The following is a 16222-nucleotide window of genomic DNA, read 5'->3' on the forward strand; positions in this document are numbered from 1 at the left end:
TCTGTTATAGTTGACATTCCATGATGTCAGCCTCAAGTATACAGCATAGTGGGTAGGCATTTATATAATGTGTAAACTGGTACCCCGATTAGTGTGGTATCCCTGACACCGTACTTAGTTATTACAATGTTATTTACTGTATTCTCTGTGCTGTGCTTGACATCTTCATGACTATTTTATAACTGCCACTTTGTACTTCTTAATCCTTTTTCCATTTCAAGCATTCCCCCAACAATTCTCGAACCGGGCAACGATCAGTTAGTTCTCTGCATCTATAAGTTTGTTTCTCTTTTCTATGTTCATTTATTTTTTATTTTTTGCATATCACCAATACGTGAAATCAGGTGGTATTTGTCTTTCTCTATCTGACTTTTATCACTTAGAATAATACCCTCTAGGCCCACACATGTCACAAACGATAAGTACTTATTGTTTATTACAGACAAGTAGTATTTTGTTATATATATGTCCCACTTCTTCTTTATCCAAGATGATGGATCCTTTGGTTACTTTCTTATCTGGACTATTGAAAATAATGCGGCAACAACCATAGAAATGCATATTGCTTTTCAAATTAGTGTTTTGTGTTTCTGTGGAGGAAAACCCAGAAGAGGGACTGCTGTGCCACATGGTACTTCTATTTCTAAATTTTTGAGGAACTTCCATATTGTTTTCCATTGTCTGCTTGGATTTGCAGTCTCACCAACAGTGCACAAGGACTCTTTTCTTCACATCCTCAACAACACTTGTTGCTTGTTGATTCATGGATGATGGCCATTCTGACAGTTGTGAGGTGGTAGCTCATTGTGTTTTTAATTTGCATTGCTCTGATGATTAGTGACACGGAGCATGTTTTCGTATGTTTCTTGGCTATCTGTGTGACCTCTTTGGAGAAAAGTCTATTCAGGTACTCTTCTCATTTTGTAATCGCATTGTTTGTCTTTTGGTGTTAAGGTTTATGAGTTCCTTATATGTTTTGGATGTCAACCCTTTATCAAATATATCATTGGCAAATATCTTCTCCATTCACCCGCTCGTGACTTCATGTTGTTGTTGGTTTCCTTTGCTGTGCAGAAATTTTGTAGTTTGATTGTCGTGTATATGGGTCTTGCATTCTTAACCATTCAGCTACCTTATGTCTTTTCTGGAGCATTTAATCTATTTACATTTAAAGTAATTATTTGTAGGTACATAGTTATTGGCATTTTATTATTCACTTTTCTTCTCCTCCTCCTGCTCTTCCTCCTGCTCTTTTTCCGTCTTCTCCTCCTTCTCTTCCTCCTCCTCCTCCTACTTCTCCTCCTCCTTTTTTTTCTAGTCGTGGTTTTACATTTCTTGTAATAGTGGTTTCCTGGGGCTGAACTGCATCACCTCCTTTTTCTCTGGCAAGCTCTTTACCTCTCGTTTGATTCTAAATGAGAGCCTTGCCGGATACAGTGCTCTTGGTTGTAAATTATTGCGTTTCATCACATTTCTATATTTCTTGCCCATTCCTCTGGCCTTCAGATTTACTTTTGAGAGATCACCTGACAGTCTTATGCGAGCTCCCTTGTATATAACTAACTGCTTTTCTCTTGCTGGTTTTAATATTCTCTCTGTGTCTTTACCTTTTGGCGTTTTAATTCTGGTATGTCTTGGTGTGGGCCTGTTTGGCTTTATTTTGTTTGGAACTCTCTGTGTTTCCTACACTTGTGTTTCCTTCAACACGTTAGGGAAGATTTCCGTCATTATTTATTCAAATAGGTTTTCAATTCCTTTCTGTCTCTCTCTTCTCCTTTTGATAGCCCTACGAGTTCTGTTACACTTTATCTTGTCCCAGAAGTCCCTTAAAGTATTCTCTATCTCTTTTTTTTTTACTCATAATCATTTTTCATATCTTTTTCTTCTGTTCTGATTGTGTGTTTTCTGCTATCTTGTCTTCCAAATCACTGATTTGAACGTCTGCCTCAACCAAATCTGGTGCCGATTCCATCTATTAATTACTCTTTTCAGATGTTGTATTTTTCATAGTTGAGTTTTGTTAATGATTTCCATGTCCATTTTTTATGTTTGCTGTCTCGGTTGAAGTGTTACAACGTTTATCTATTTTTCCCCAAAGTTCACTGAGCGTCCTTAGAAGTAGTATTTTGAACTCTGTGTCTGGTAGATAGCTTGTGTCCATTAGTTCTTGTGTTTAGTTCTTTCTCTAGAGTTTTTTCCTGGTCTTTCGTTAGAGAAATGTTTCTTTCTGTCTTCTTTTTTCACTGCATCTTTATTGTTGTTTCTCTGTATTCTGTAGATTGCTAATTCTCCTCATCTTGACAGTATTGCCTTACATACCAGGTGTCGCATGGGGCCCAGTGGTACAGTCTCCCCGGTCACCTGAGCCGGGTGCTCCAGAAGCTCGTGTGGGTGGTGTGTGCCCTCCTGTTGTACTTGAGCCTTATTGCTGTTGGCACATCTGGGTGTGGAATTGACCCTCAGGACGACTGGCTGTGACTACAGTAGATGAACCTTTGTGTGTGGGCTGACCCCACAGAGTGAGATCGGCTGTAGCAGGGCTCCGGTGTCTGCTCAGTCCATGGCTTGGGCGTGTCATTTGTGAAGCTAATTTGGTGATGTTCTGGTGTCACTTGAAGCTGGTCCAAGGTGTGTTGGATTTGGGGCCTCTTGGGAGGGGCTGTGGGGCAGGCCCAGGTCAGCTGCTGCTTGTGCCCAACCGGGAGCCACCTAGGGGAAGCTACAAAGTGACCTGCTATGGATAGCTGCGTTTGTGAGTTTGTAGGCACCTGCGAGGCGCTATGTTGTGAAGCAAGACAGGCTGATGGATAGGATCCTAGAAAGAAACGGAAGTCCTCAATATCATAAATTGCAGCCCGAGTGGCTGTTGTAAACTAGAATTGTGATGATGCAACACCTCTGCTTCCTGAGTGACTCCCCATTACGTGAGTGTAGAATTCATCTGCTAGCATGACATGCGCCTTCTTTGATTTGGTTCTGATTCTGCAGTTGTCTCTCCATCCCTTTCTCAGAGTTCCAGGCTAACCCCATTCTTCTTCTGCCCTCACCTACAATATGTTATTTTATACGCAGGCTTTTGCGCCCGCTGCCCTTTCTGGACTCTCCTTCATGGTTTCCCTCAGTACCTCGTATGTCTTTCAAGATGCAGCCCTATTTTTGCAGCATCTGGTACAACTGATTGTTGTTTCTTTTGTGCCCGTACTCTACTTTCTTCATCTGAGGTGTAGAACTGGAGAGTGGTACTTTCCTTTCTGATTGTTTTCACGAATTGTAATATATCGACCCCTACTAGAATATAGGACAAAATCTTTCATTTCTATTTCCAGCTTCCCCTGGGTCTATGCCTATGATTCGATGGCTACGATAGCGGTTTGTTGTCTTACTGACAGAAGGACTGAGTGAGCGAGTGAACGAGTAAATGAATATGATGTTTGCTGAAGTTGGGTTTTTCTTTTCTTTTTTTTAATAGAAAGAAGCAACCAAGCCGGCAACTGGAAAAAGAGAAAATGGTGTGGATATTATTGAAAGTGCTCCACAAGAGCAAACAAAAACTGATATCTTGACTTGTGTTGATGGAGCATACCAAAATAATACAAGTGATAATTTAGTGACTATCTATGAATTCTTTCTAGCTTAAGTGCTGCTATACACAAATCTAACACGTGTAGATCCAACTGTGATTTTCATTTCTTATAAGCATTTCTTCCTATCTTTTTTGCAAAAGTATCCCCACTACTAACAACTGCTTCTTCTTGCAAATGCTTCAGCCCCCCGAAATTCTTTTCTGCTATTACTTTTATGGAAATATTTTTGAATGTGTATTTAAAATTCGTAGTGATATATGTTCATATTAATGTTCTGTGACTACATTTTATAGTTAAAATATCAGCATTAAGATTCGGAAAAGGAGCTGTGAAATCATGTTGGGATTCTGAGGTACTGTCATTTTTTATCATTATTATTTTAAATATCACCATTCAGTGATGTTAAAACGTAAAAGGTATGCTTTGACTATACTTTCTCACCTCTGCATTTCCCCACCTAAATTATTTTCTTATGGTTTAGCCTATAATTAATAAAATACATATGTGCTTAATATAATGAGACAGCGTAGTACAATTCTGCTAACTTGCAAGGTTCACTTAAGGCGGTCGGTGTAGAATAGTATAAAACAAGAAGGCTTCCAAGTCATAAGGAATCAGTTGGGTTCTGAAGTTAAGTTCACCTAAAAGCTAAAGCATTATTCCAGCTTGAAGTATGTCCAAATGCATGATTCTGTGGTTTTTATGGTTGTGTAAATGTCCTAATGAGATTCAGAAAGAAAGAATTTGGAATTTAGGGTTTTTTATACCTTGGAACTTGAAAAGATAATGCCTGCTATATGCAAGTATTATTGTATTTGTATTCTGCAATAGATCTGCAAGGAACTTTTCCAGGGAAGGAAGAGCATTGTTAATAGTAATACTATGTAGGATCATACTAACAACAATCGGCCGAGTGCTGCTTTAATACACAACAACTGCCCTGTTCAGTTAAAATAGCATGCATTGAGTATCTTGATGGCAACCATGCTTGTAGTAATAGAAGTACAAAGTAATGATGAGCCAATGTGAGATGACAGCTGTGAAAAGAGAGAGGAGGAGTGTGATCTTCTGATATAGGCAACTGCTGCCTACTGGTGTAGACACTGTGTTTGAAGATAAGAACACACTAGAACCCTGGATAGGTCACTTACTAGCTGTGGGATCTGGGGGAAACTTCTTTTTAATCTGTTGGATGTCAGTGACCTCATTCATCATAAAGGTACTTATGCCTACCTTTCAGGGTGTGAAATGAACTAATGTGGTAACAAATGTGAAAACACTTTGCGAAGTGTAAAGGGAGCTATAGAAATGTAAAATCAATGATCACAGTGGGCGGTAGTGACTTACCAAATGGTGGGGACACTTTTTGTAAACCTGAAGGACAATCAAATGGCAGTAGTGTCAAGAATAGAGTGGAAAAGTTAGAAGGGGCATGTGGATTTCTAATCTGGGGGATGCTAAACTTCAGGAGACTGTGATAGGCGATACCCTGTTGATGTGTAGTGTTTCGGTACTTGAGGCTCTGTTGGTGTGAGCTCAGTGTTTTGACCTGAAGTAAATGTCTGTGTGGGATACTGCCACGTGAAGCATGAGAAGGAGCCAGTCATTTGAAGGTCTAGGAGCGAAACCTGCTGGGCAGGGACAGCAATGGATCGTGTGGGTTCATCATTTTATTCTAGTGTCTTGGAATGGTCAGGAAGCAGGAAGAGGGCTAACCAGCATCAAACCATTTTTATATTTGTTGTTTGTGTGGAAAAGAAATAAACTGTGCATGGCAGATGCCCAGTATATTTGAGATGGTTAGTAAATAAATGTTCTTATCTTTTCCTGATTAGAATTTATTAAACTTTTTTGAAAAGTTGCATAACTATATATAATGTTTTTCCTATTGTTTATTTAAATATAATTTAACAAAAAGCTTTTCTTACAACTTTGTCATTCTATTTAATCATTTTTCCTATCAAAATTTTTATCAAATAAGAGTTTGGTTTTTCCAAGCTCTTGTTGACCTAGATGAAGTAGGTTCTAAAATGTTCTGTTTACACTCAACAGGACATACACCAAGGTTTCTTACCATGTCAAGCAAGTATCTTGTTTTAACACTAAAAAAACAAACAAACAAAAAGAATGTATCATTAGAAATATTTCAAGTTATAGGAAATACACTTTTCAAGGTATTAGTTCGGTGCAAGAGTAATTGCGGTTTACAACGTTTAAAAAAAATTGCACAAACTGCACTATCACTTGTACCAAACTAATATTTGCTTAAATACATATTTTTCAAAAAGTCCTTTTCTTGGAGATTATAACATTAATATTGTTATCCTGAATTGTTAACTAGAGATTGCATGAAGTGTCCATTAGTTACTAATCATGTTGTTTCCTAACCCCTTCAGCCGAGCATTGAAGTGGAAGATCCTGTTCCGTACAAACCTATAGGAATGGACGATGTGCAACCCTTCAGACCAGGTACACTTTGTAATACCAATTTAATTTTGGGAAGGAGTACGCAAGGACATGTGACATGCTTGCAGTCTTCTCTTCCTCATTCCTTTTTTTTGTTACAAATTTAATGGAAGGATTTGACATAAATAACGTGATGTCATTGTTAGTATCGGTGTTTGATGAAAAGGTATTCACAGGAATAAGAAAATGAGATTTTAAAACGGTGACTTCACTAAGATAGTTCTCCGTTTGTTCGATACCCTAAATGTCCCAGTTTGGAATCCCTGTACTTAATACGGGTTACCAATGATCACACTGGAAGATTTTTCCAGCGTTTTCAAATGGTCATTTGAATTTTAACATTTACCCAAGTAATCTCCAGTTGCTACCATGACAATTCTTTTTAACTTTACTTCCTCTTAGTGTTGTAACACTGATGGTCTTAAAACCAGATGTTCTGCTGAGCAGACACTGGCTATGTGTGTACGTGCGCCTATGGTGTCTTCGATTATTAAAAATGGGAGAGGTAATTAATGGTAATGAATATTTGGTAGACACAATCTTTGAAAATAACAATTCTGAAGCTTTTGTGCCTTGGGATGCTTTTATGCTATTAAAAATTATTGAGAATTCCAAAGAATATTTTTAAGTCGGTAGTCTCCATAGATAGTTACAATATTGGAAATAAAAACTGAACAATTTAAAATAGGAGCACACACAGTCATGCATTCCGTGAGCCATTGGAGCTACGACCCAGTAACCATAGAGCTATGATGTCACCATCAGAGCTGTGATATCACGGCTGTGGAAAGCTCTACTGTACACTTAGAAGAGAATGAGAGTGAAAATGGCAAATGACATTCAGTCTTTCTGTGAAAATAGCTTTGACCTTTTCGGGCCCCTCGACTGACAGACCTTGGGACTTCACGGATTCTCGCATGACATTGGAAACCACCGTTTTAAATGATTTACGGGCTTCCTGGATGTGAAGTGATAAAAGAGGATTTAAAGCTTCACTTCTACAATTGTGTTTTTCTTTCACTTGTCTTAAAAAGTTATAAGCTGAGAATATTGTTTAAAAAACAAAAGGAAAATAGTTTTGTTATATATTCATTTTCTGTCTCATGGTACCCTGTACTCTTTGGAGCTCATGGGGACCTCGTTTGATCCCATTTTTCTTTGTAAACAATAAGGTCGCCCAGGACTGTAATTTGTCATGTGAATATCTGTTTATCTAAGGCTTAAAAATGAATTCTGAAGATATTGGGGTATTTAGAAAAGACCATTTTCTTGTAATAAGTAGTTTCTTATTTGGAATTGTACCATTCAATGAAAGTTTTTTAAATCCATGTTTGTCACACATATTTAAAATTAAGATAAGCGGTTAGACATAACTTTTGATAATGACAAAAAATGTCACACACAGCACCATGTTAAGTAATAAGAAGAAAAGCTTTAATTGGAACCACATTATATAACAGAAATTGCTGAGTGACAATAGTTAATTCAACTTAACTTACGTGAATGGCAAGTATAGGACACCTAAAATAAAATGAGCTCTGAAGGAGTAGAGTGTTTGGGATAAAGGAGGACGTGGGACTGCTTCTCTGAAGAAGGAAGTTTTACAATATGGTCAACTTTGTGTTATTTTTACCTCCTCATAAACGAAAATTTTATTTTCAGATTTTTCCAGCTGGGATTCTACTTCTTTGACTTTCAATCATGGAACTTGTCAAATATCCGGGGATTCGAAATTTGGTGATAAAAGGCCATTTGCCACACACTCAATGAGACCTCTGTCAGCACCCACAGAGTTTGGACAGATGCCCGTAATAGACAAACGAAAGACGCAGGTTGTAGGTGTGTTCCTCTTACATAATTCTTCCCTCCATGAATTGTGTGAATCACAGCTACAAGAAAACAGAGAAAGCAAAGAAGGAAATAAAAAAAACAGAAAGAGTTCAACCCTAGCCCACCTCTGTGTAGGTTGATCGTAGTTATGAATTTCCTATAGTCATTTTGTAGCAAAATCTGCTTTATGTTTACGCAACTCACAGCCAAATGGAATAAGTTTTAGCAAGACATTGGCATTCTTCCTCAATCAGAGTAACATAAGGAAATAAGAAAGGGAATAAGGAGAAAGGGTGAATCCATTTAGACTAGTATTTCACGTACCCTGGGGAGTATATATGCATACATGCACACATATATAGGTACATATGTATATATGTGTATATATATATATATATATATATATATATATATATCTGTGTATATGTGTATGTATATAAATATATAAATATAAATATATACACACACACACACACAGATATACAGCAGAGGAAGTAAAAGTTCTTCATGTATTAATTGCCCACCAGTTGTATCAGTAACATTCACTCTACTATAGTCTTCAGGGGTGTTCCCAAACAAATATTTTTACATCACTTGAATCTGACGCTTTCAAAGTTCTGTGTTTTTCTATTGTGTATTTACAATGTATTTGAATTTTTTTTCTTTTAACAGTGGATGAGTGTTCTCAATGCGACCCTGCAAGCAGGTAGGATTTTATGGATTTCTAAAATTGCATGTTAACTAAGAGACTGCGGAGAGAAGCCAGTAAGCTTTAATGAGTGTTCTGCTCTGGGCTAGACCCTATACTATGTGCCTACCATTGGTTATCCCAGGTCGTCGGCACAGTAGATTTGCAAAGTAGCTGTGCTGTTCGGCCGTTTTTATTCATTAGAGGAGTGTGGTTCCAGGAGGTGGATTAATTGACACTTGGTTCCATAGTTACCAAGTGGCTGACCCGTGATGTGACCTTCAGCCTGCTTGGCTTCCCAAGTCCGTTCTCTTGTCCCTCAGCCTGTACTGAGAAGTGCCTGGACAGGTCTGGATTCAAGATTCAGGTGCACGTCAGGTGGCCTCAGAGAGTCCCGTTTAGTGATGCCTTAATGCTGATTTAGAAGTTTCCTATCAAGCCCAGTTAGCCCAAGCTTTTGTCTTAATGTACTTGACAATTGCAGCAGTCACGAGAACCTTGTTTTCACCATCAGTGTTGAGGGCAGATGTCAGTTCGCTGTACATAAGCAAGACCTAATCAGATAAATGTTTTCAGGTATAATGCGATGTACCCTTCTTGGGACGAATTGTTGTTCTGTAAGTGAAGATCATCTATGTATAGACTGTTGTGCTAATTCAGCACAAATTGAGAGGATATTTCTAATTGACTTCTCTACTTACTGACTCCTCAGACTGTGTTTTCCTTCTGGCTAATACCTTTACCTTGTTCTAGGAAGTTTTTTCTCTTTTTCCAGAGTCTTTCTTCCTTCTTCCATGACTTTTCTTGATTTTTTACCTTTTTCTCTGCTTTACTCGGGGTAGTTTTGTTGCTGTTGTTGTGTTATTTTTTTCCACTTCTGCCAGCTAAGTGTTCTCCATTTTTCTTGACAGAATCAAAAGTACATAGAATTCCAGGTGTTGAATGAATGTTATCAATTAATTATTCAAAACACCCCCTAGTACTTCATGCTGCCATTAATGTTTTGGTCAAGTGGTTGATCACATGAGGAGTTTGAACTGTAAGAGATTGAAGTGACTTCTTTGAGTACAGTGAGTGATGAAATGAGATTAGTATAGGTTTCTAAGCCCAGTACACTTCCTTCTTTATCATCCTTTGGGTGAGTGTTTTAATTATGGAAAGCTCTAGTGAATGCAATGGAAGAGGCTAAGAATGGAATTAGCAGGGGAATCCACGTTTCAAGAGGAACAACACAGGTTGGGATAGGAATAAGGCTCTTAGAGCAGAGATTAGATAGAGATCAGATGAGGGAAAAGAGATCAGAATGGGAGGGTATGACAAGGTAAAGAGAAATTACAGGAAGGAAGGACACAGGATGTTGGTAGTTGTCTAAAAAAGCAGATTAAAATAAGGGGCTCAAGGGCGTCCTGCCTGAACAGGTTGCTGCTGTTTTGTTTGTTGAATTGGAGGAACCAGCAAAATTTAAGGTTGGTATGAAAACATATTAAACCTTTGAGCCTCTGGAAACATTCTCTTTATAGCAAGTAGGAATGTGGTATCATCCACCTGCACCCGAAATTACAGAGGGGGTCCCCTTGAGTCCAAAGGCACTGGAGATTGCTGAACTACATAGATCAGCACAAGACACCACGGCAGGTGTCTTGTCACCTCTACCTCTTTGCCCAACGCGCTGATGTCCTTCCCATGGAGATGGAGGGTTGGGCAGAGGGAGGACTGATTGTGAAACCAGTAATGGAGTTGGGTAGGTGGTAACGTGCCTGTGTTGGGAGTGGATGACTGAGGCTCCATTTAGCTTGTTTTCCAGGAACAGGGAAATAGAGAACTCCTACTGTGGGTCATTTGAGCCCAACCTTGTTTCAGGAGTCTATGCCTTCGTAGGCTGAAGTTTTCAAGGTTGGAGATTGCCAGGAAGCTTTGCGGACAAGTGATCTGGGAGTGGGGAGGCTAACAACGTACATATTTGTTCTTTGACTTTTGTACATGTAAGTTGCAAACATTTCATGCATTTCAGGGACCTCACTGTAGTGTTTTTGAGTGAAAACAAGGAATGGGATAAGTTTAGTAACTGCTTTCTATGTTAAAGAAGCAAGACTGCCGTTTTTGACCCACACAGATTAATCTTTGAACCAGGGACAGACCTTGGAGAAGGCTCAGTGTATCATTCTATCTTGATTTAGGTCATTGCTTTTGTCCCAGTTCAGGTTCCTATTGTCAGCTATTAATTGCGTTTTCAATTCAGCCTTCAGGACTTTGGTGAAAACAAGGTACTCTCAGGTGTTGCCAACATGTTTGCTGTCGTTTTTTGTTATGGAAACTTAGAGTGTATCTTCATTAAATATTGCACGAGTTGGGAGTGGTGGAGGCAGCAATAGATAACTGATAGCTTTTCTAGAACATCATCTAAATTTTAATCGTATCAAGAAACTTCATTTCATATGCAGATAGCTGAATTGTACTCCTTTTGTTGTTGTTGTTGCTGCCTTTGTAAAGAAATGAACTCACTTGTGTCTGTTGTGTATCTTTCCCCGGAAGTCTTTCCTGGAAACCTGGCAGTGATGATTCATGGTCTACGTCAGACGATGGACTCTTCGATGTTGGTACCAAGGTAAAAGGCTCCTGTGTGAAATTAACTGTTGTGCTCTTAATTTAGTTTTGTGTAGCGCCGAGTTGTAAAATTTAGTAGTGCTCCACCTATCATTGTTTTATGTTTGTTATGGAAAATTGGTCAGCATGAACCATTTTATAACATATGACCATTTGATGCTTCGTTGTTTTGTTGTTGTTCTTTTAACTTTAGTAAGTATCGAAGTTGGGAGCTGAGAAAAGAAGGGTCTGGGAAATGTATTGTGATAGTAAAATTCTATAGGGAGTTTTCCCACAGTGACGGAGATATGCAATTTGGTTAAAGGTAAGGATTCTTAATGTGACTTTTACGTTATACCAGCCTGACTTTTATCATACTCGTGCCTAAATGGAATCTTTAATGGATCAGGTACTCATTGTAACAGTCATGAATTCTTCCTGATACCTTTCAGTTTTAAAACTATATAGCATATGACATATAGTTTTATTTTTTTACGCTATGTATGTTGGTATGGTATACTTGTTAGGAGGGAGTGTTTTCTCCATTATTTTTTCACTTACATCCCGTGGACATTCCATATTATTTTATATTAGTTTCCGGTATACCAGGTTCATCATTTAGACTTAAAATAATAGTAGAAGTTTTGAAAGTTTAGAATTCATGTTGTCTATCTCAAAACCCATATTACAAAGGGATTCCACTATGTTCTAAATCATTGCATTGTGAATATTTTAAATGTCTTTATCTAATTGAAGAGTATATGTTTTGTATAAAATAATAACCAATTTGAAAAGCAGAGATTCTTTTTTTTTTTTTTCAAGTTTAGTGTTTTAATGGCGTGTTTGATTACATGGTTTTTGATGCGTGGGCCCCTGTGCCCGTATAAGCAAGAGCGACACAGATTTTCATTTAACTGATATGCTGAAATACTCCATAGTCAAATCAACACTTGTTCTGTACCTATTCTGTAACAAGCATGATCTGATTTAATCCTCAGAATAGCTTTGTCAAGGAAGGGAATCCTCATGTTCAGAGATAAGGAAATGGAGTCCAAGGCAATCTAGGCAGCATGTCTTGCAGTAGCCAGGGAGAAGTTTGAGGGTTTGATGCAAAATCCACTTGGCTCCAAAGCTGATGATGCTCTTAGCTGCTCCCTATAAAAACATGTCCGTGAGATTTTATGCCCATTGACCATGATGCATTGACCAAAGTAAAGAAAGGAGCCGTGTCTGCAAAAGACAGGATCCTTTCTTTACTCTGGTGAAAAGCAGAGATTCTTAAAAACTACATAATAAAATATCAAATTTCAGAAAGTTTTTAGTTTAAATGTAAAATTTTTCATTTCTGTTACAGTTGACATTCAATGATGTCAGCCTCAGGTGTACAGCATAGTAGTTAGGCATTTCTATAATGTGTAAAGTGGTACCCTGATTAGTGTGGTATACCTGACACCATACTTAGTTATTACAGTGTTATTTACTATATCTTTGTGCTGTACTTGACATCTACATGACTATTTTATAACTGCCAATTTGTACTTCTTAACCCTTTAACCTTTTCAGTTTGTTCCCCAATACTCTTCCCTCTGAGCAACGATCAGTTAGTTCTCTGCACCTATGAGTTTGTTTCTTTTTTCTATGTTCATTTATTTTTTTTTACATATCACCAATAGGTGAAATCATGTGGTGTTTGCCTTTCTCTATCTGACTTTTTTCACTTCGAATAATACCCTCTAGGTCCACGCACACTGTCGCAAATGGTAAGATTTTGTTCTTTGTTTACAGCCAAGTAGTATGTTGTTGTGTATATGTACCACTTCTTCTTTATCCACTACGATGGATACTTCAGTTATTTCTTTATCTGGAGTATTGTAACTAATGTAAATAGAACCATACAGATGCATACATGTTTCAAATCAGTGTTTGGGATTTCTGCGGAGAAAAACCCAGAAGTGGGATTGCTATGCCACCTGGTAGTTCTATTTTCAAATTTTTGAGGAGCTTCCATATTGTTTTCCATTGTGTCTGGTCAGATTTGCAGTCCCACCAACAGTGCACGGGGCTTCCCTTCACATCCTCATCAACATTGGTTGTTTGTTGATTTATTGATGACGGCCATTCTGACAGGTGTGAGGTGGTAGCTCATTGTGCTTTTAATTTGCATCGCTCTGATGATTAGTGGCACTGAGCGTGTTTTCGTATGTCTCTTGGCTATCTGTGTGACCTCTTTGGAGAAAAGTCTATTCAAGTACTCTTCTCATTTTGTAATTGCATTGTCTTTTGGTGTTACGTTTTATGAGTTCCTTATGTGTTTTGGATATCTTCTCCCATTCATCTGGTCGTGTTTTCATTTTGTTGATGGTTTCTATTACTGTGCAAAAATTTTTGAGTTTGATGTCATATATATGGCTCTTGTAGTCCTATCCATTCTGCCACCTTATGTCTTGACTGAAACATTTAACCTATTTACATTTAAAGTAATTTTTATACGTATGTAATTATTGCCATTTTATTATTCATATTTCTCCTCCTCCTCCTCCTCCTCCTCCTCCTCCTCTTCCTCCTCCTCCTCCTCTTCCTCTTTCTACTTCTACTTCTTTTTTCAAGTCCTCGTTTCACATTTCTTGATACTGGTTTGTTGGTGCTGATGCCATCATCTTTTTCTCTGGCAAGTCTTTACCTCTCCTTTGATTCGAAATGAGAGCCTGGCCGGATGCAGTAATAGTAATCTTGGTTGTAGATTATTGCTTTTCATCACTTTCAATATTTCTTGCCAATCTCTTCTGACCTGCAAATTTTCTCTTGAGAGATCACCTGACAGTCTTATGAGATCTCCATTGTACGTGACTAACTACTTTTCTCTTGATAGTTTTAATATTCTCTCCATGTCCTAACCCTTTGGAATTTTAATTATGATATGTTTTGGTGTGGACCTGTTTGGGTTCATTTTGTTTGGAACTCTTTGTGTTTCCTACGCTTGTGTGTCTATCTCCTTCTCCAGGTTAGGAAAGGTTTCCATCATTGTGTATTCCAATAGGTTTTCAATTCCTGCTCTCTCTCTCTCTTCTCCTTTAGATAGCCTTACGTATGTTGTTACACCTGATATTGTCCCAGACATCCCTTAAAGCACTTTCTGTTTTATTTATATTTTTATATTCATTTTTTCTCTGTTCTGATTGGGTGTTTGTGCTACCTTGTCTACCAAATCACTATTGAACCTCTGCTTCACCAAATGTGGTGCTGATTCCATCTATAAATTATTCATTTCAGATATTGTATTTTTCATTTCAGACTTTTTTTAAACGATTTCTGTGTCCTTTTTATGTTTGCTGTCTCTCCGTTGAAGTTTTACTTACTTTGTCTATTCTTCCCCTAATTTCATCTAGCATCCCTATAATCAGTATTTTGAACTCTTATCTGGTATATTGCTTGTCTCCGTTTGGTTTACCTCTTTTTCTAGAGTTTTATCCTGTTCTTTCATTAGAGAAATGTTTCTTTCTCTCCTTTTTTCACTGCCTCTCTGTGTTTGTTTCTCTGTATTCTGTAGATCTGCTAATTCTCCTCGTCTTGACAGTATTGCCTTACATACCAGGAGTCGTGTGGGGCCCAGTGGTACAGTCTCCCCGGTCACCTGAGCCGGGTGCTCCAGAAGCTCGTGTGGGTGGTGTGTGCCCTCCTGTTGTACTTGAGCCTTATTGCTGTTGGCACATCTGGGTGTGGAATTGACCCTCAGGACGACTGGCTGTGACTACAGTAGATGAACCCCTGTGTGTGGGCTGACCCCACAGAGTGAGATCGGCTGTAGCAGGGCTCCCGTGTCTGCTCAGTCCATGGATTGGGCGTGTCATTATGGAGCTATTTTGGTGATGTTCTGGTGTTGCTGAAACTGATCCCCAGGTGTGTTGGATTTGGGGCCTCTTGGGAGGGGCTGTGGGGCAGGCCCAAGTCAGCTGCTGTTTGTGCCCAACCAGGAGCCACCTAGGGGAAGCTACAAAGTGACCTATTGTTGGCAGCTGCCTTTGTGGGTTTGGAGGCACCGGGGAGAGGCTATGCTGTGACACAAGACAGGCTGATGGATAGGATCCTAGAAAGAAACGGAAGTCCTCAATATCATAAATTGCAGCCCAAGTGGCTGTTGTAAACTAGAATTGTGATGATGCAACACCTCTGCTTCCTGAGTGACTCCCCATTACGTGAGGGTAGAATTCATCTGCTAGCATGACATGCGCCTTCTTTGATTTGGTTCTGATTCTGCAGTTGTCTCTCCATCCCTTTCTCAGAGTTCCAGGCTTACCTCATTCCTTTGCTGCCCTCACTTACAATATGTTGTTTCACACCTCCGGCTTTTGCACCTGCTGCCCTTCTGGAATCCCCTTCATGCCTTCCCTCAGCACCTTGTATAACTTTCAAGATGCAGCCCTATCTTTGCAGTATCTGCTGAGCTTCCCTTATACAACGGATTGTCGTCTCTTTTGTGCCCTTACTATACTTTATTCACGTCAGGTGTCGAAGTGGAGAGCGGTACTTTTCTGTTGTTATTTTTCATGTATTATACTCCTACTAGAATGTAGGACAAAATGTTTCATTTCTATTTCCAGCTTCCCCTGGGTCTGTGCCTATGACGGCTACAGTAAAGTTTTCTTGTCTTACCTACGGATGGACTGAGTGAGTGAGTCAATGAGTAAATGAATAGGATGTTTTCTGAAGTTGGGTTTTTCTTTTCTTTTTTCTTTCTTTTTTTAATAGAAAGAAGCAACCAAGCCAGCCATTCGAAAAAGAGAAAATCGTGTGGATATTATTGAAAGTGCTCCACAAGACCAAGCAAACAATGGTAATTTGACTTGTGTTGATGGAGCACACCAGAATAATATAAGTGGTAATTTAGTGACTATCTATGAATTCTTTCTAGCTTAAGCTCTGCTATAAAGAAATCTAACATGTGTCGATCCAAATGTGATATTCATTTCTTTTAAGCATTTTTTCCTATCTTTTGGGCAAAAGTATCCCCACTACTAACAACTGCTTCTTCTTGCAAATGCTTCGTTCCCCTGAATTCTTTTCTGCTATTACT

General features: G+C 38.7%; 1 long non-coding RNA gene across 1 annotated transcript in view; it reads left to right on the forward strand.

Annotated features, from left to right (window-relative positions):
- The first annotated feature begins 4229 nt into the window (after positions 1-4229).
- LOC308495586 overlaps positions 4230-16222 on the forward strand; it is a 34580-nt gene continuing 22587 nt past the window's right edge. Inside the window, exons 1-5 of the long non-coding RNA XR_013993009.1 lie at positions 4230-6053; positions 7713-7889; positions 8553-8586; positions 11101-11173; positions 15898-15982. This is a non-coding gene — a long non-coding RNA (uncharacterized lncRNA). The remainder of the gene's footprint in view (positions 6054-7712; positions 7890-8552; positions 8587-11100; positions 11174-15897; positions 15983-16222) is intronic.

Source organism: Rhinolophus hipposideros (genome assembly GCF_964194185.1).
Source record: "Rhinolophus hipposideros genome assembly, contig: HAP1_SCAFFOLD_112, whole genome shotgun sequence".
In the NCBI taxonomy this organism is placed as follows: Eukaryota; Metazoa; Chordata; class Mammalia; order Chiroptera; family Rhinolophidae; genus Rhinolophus; species Rhinolophus hipposideros.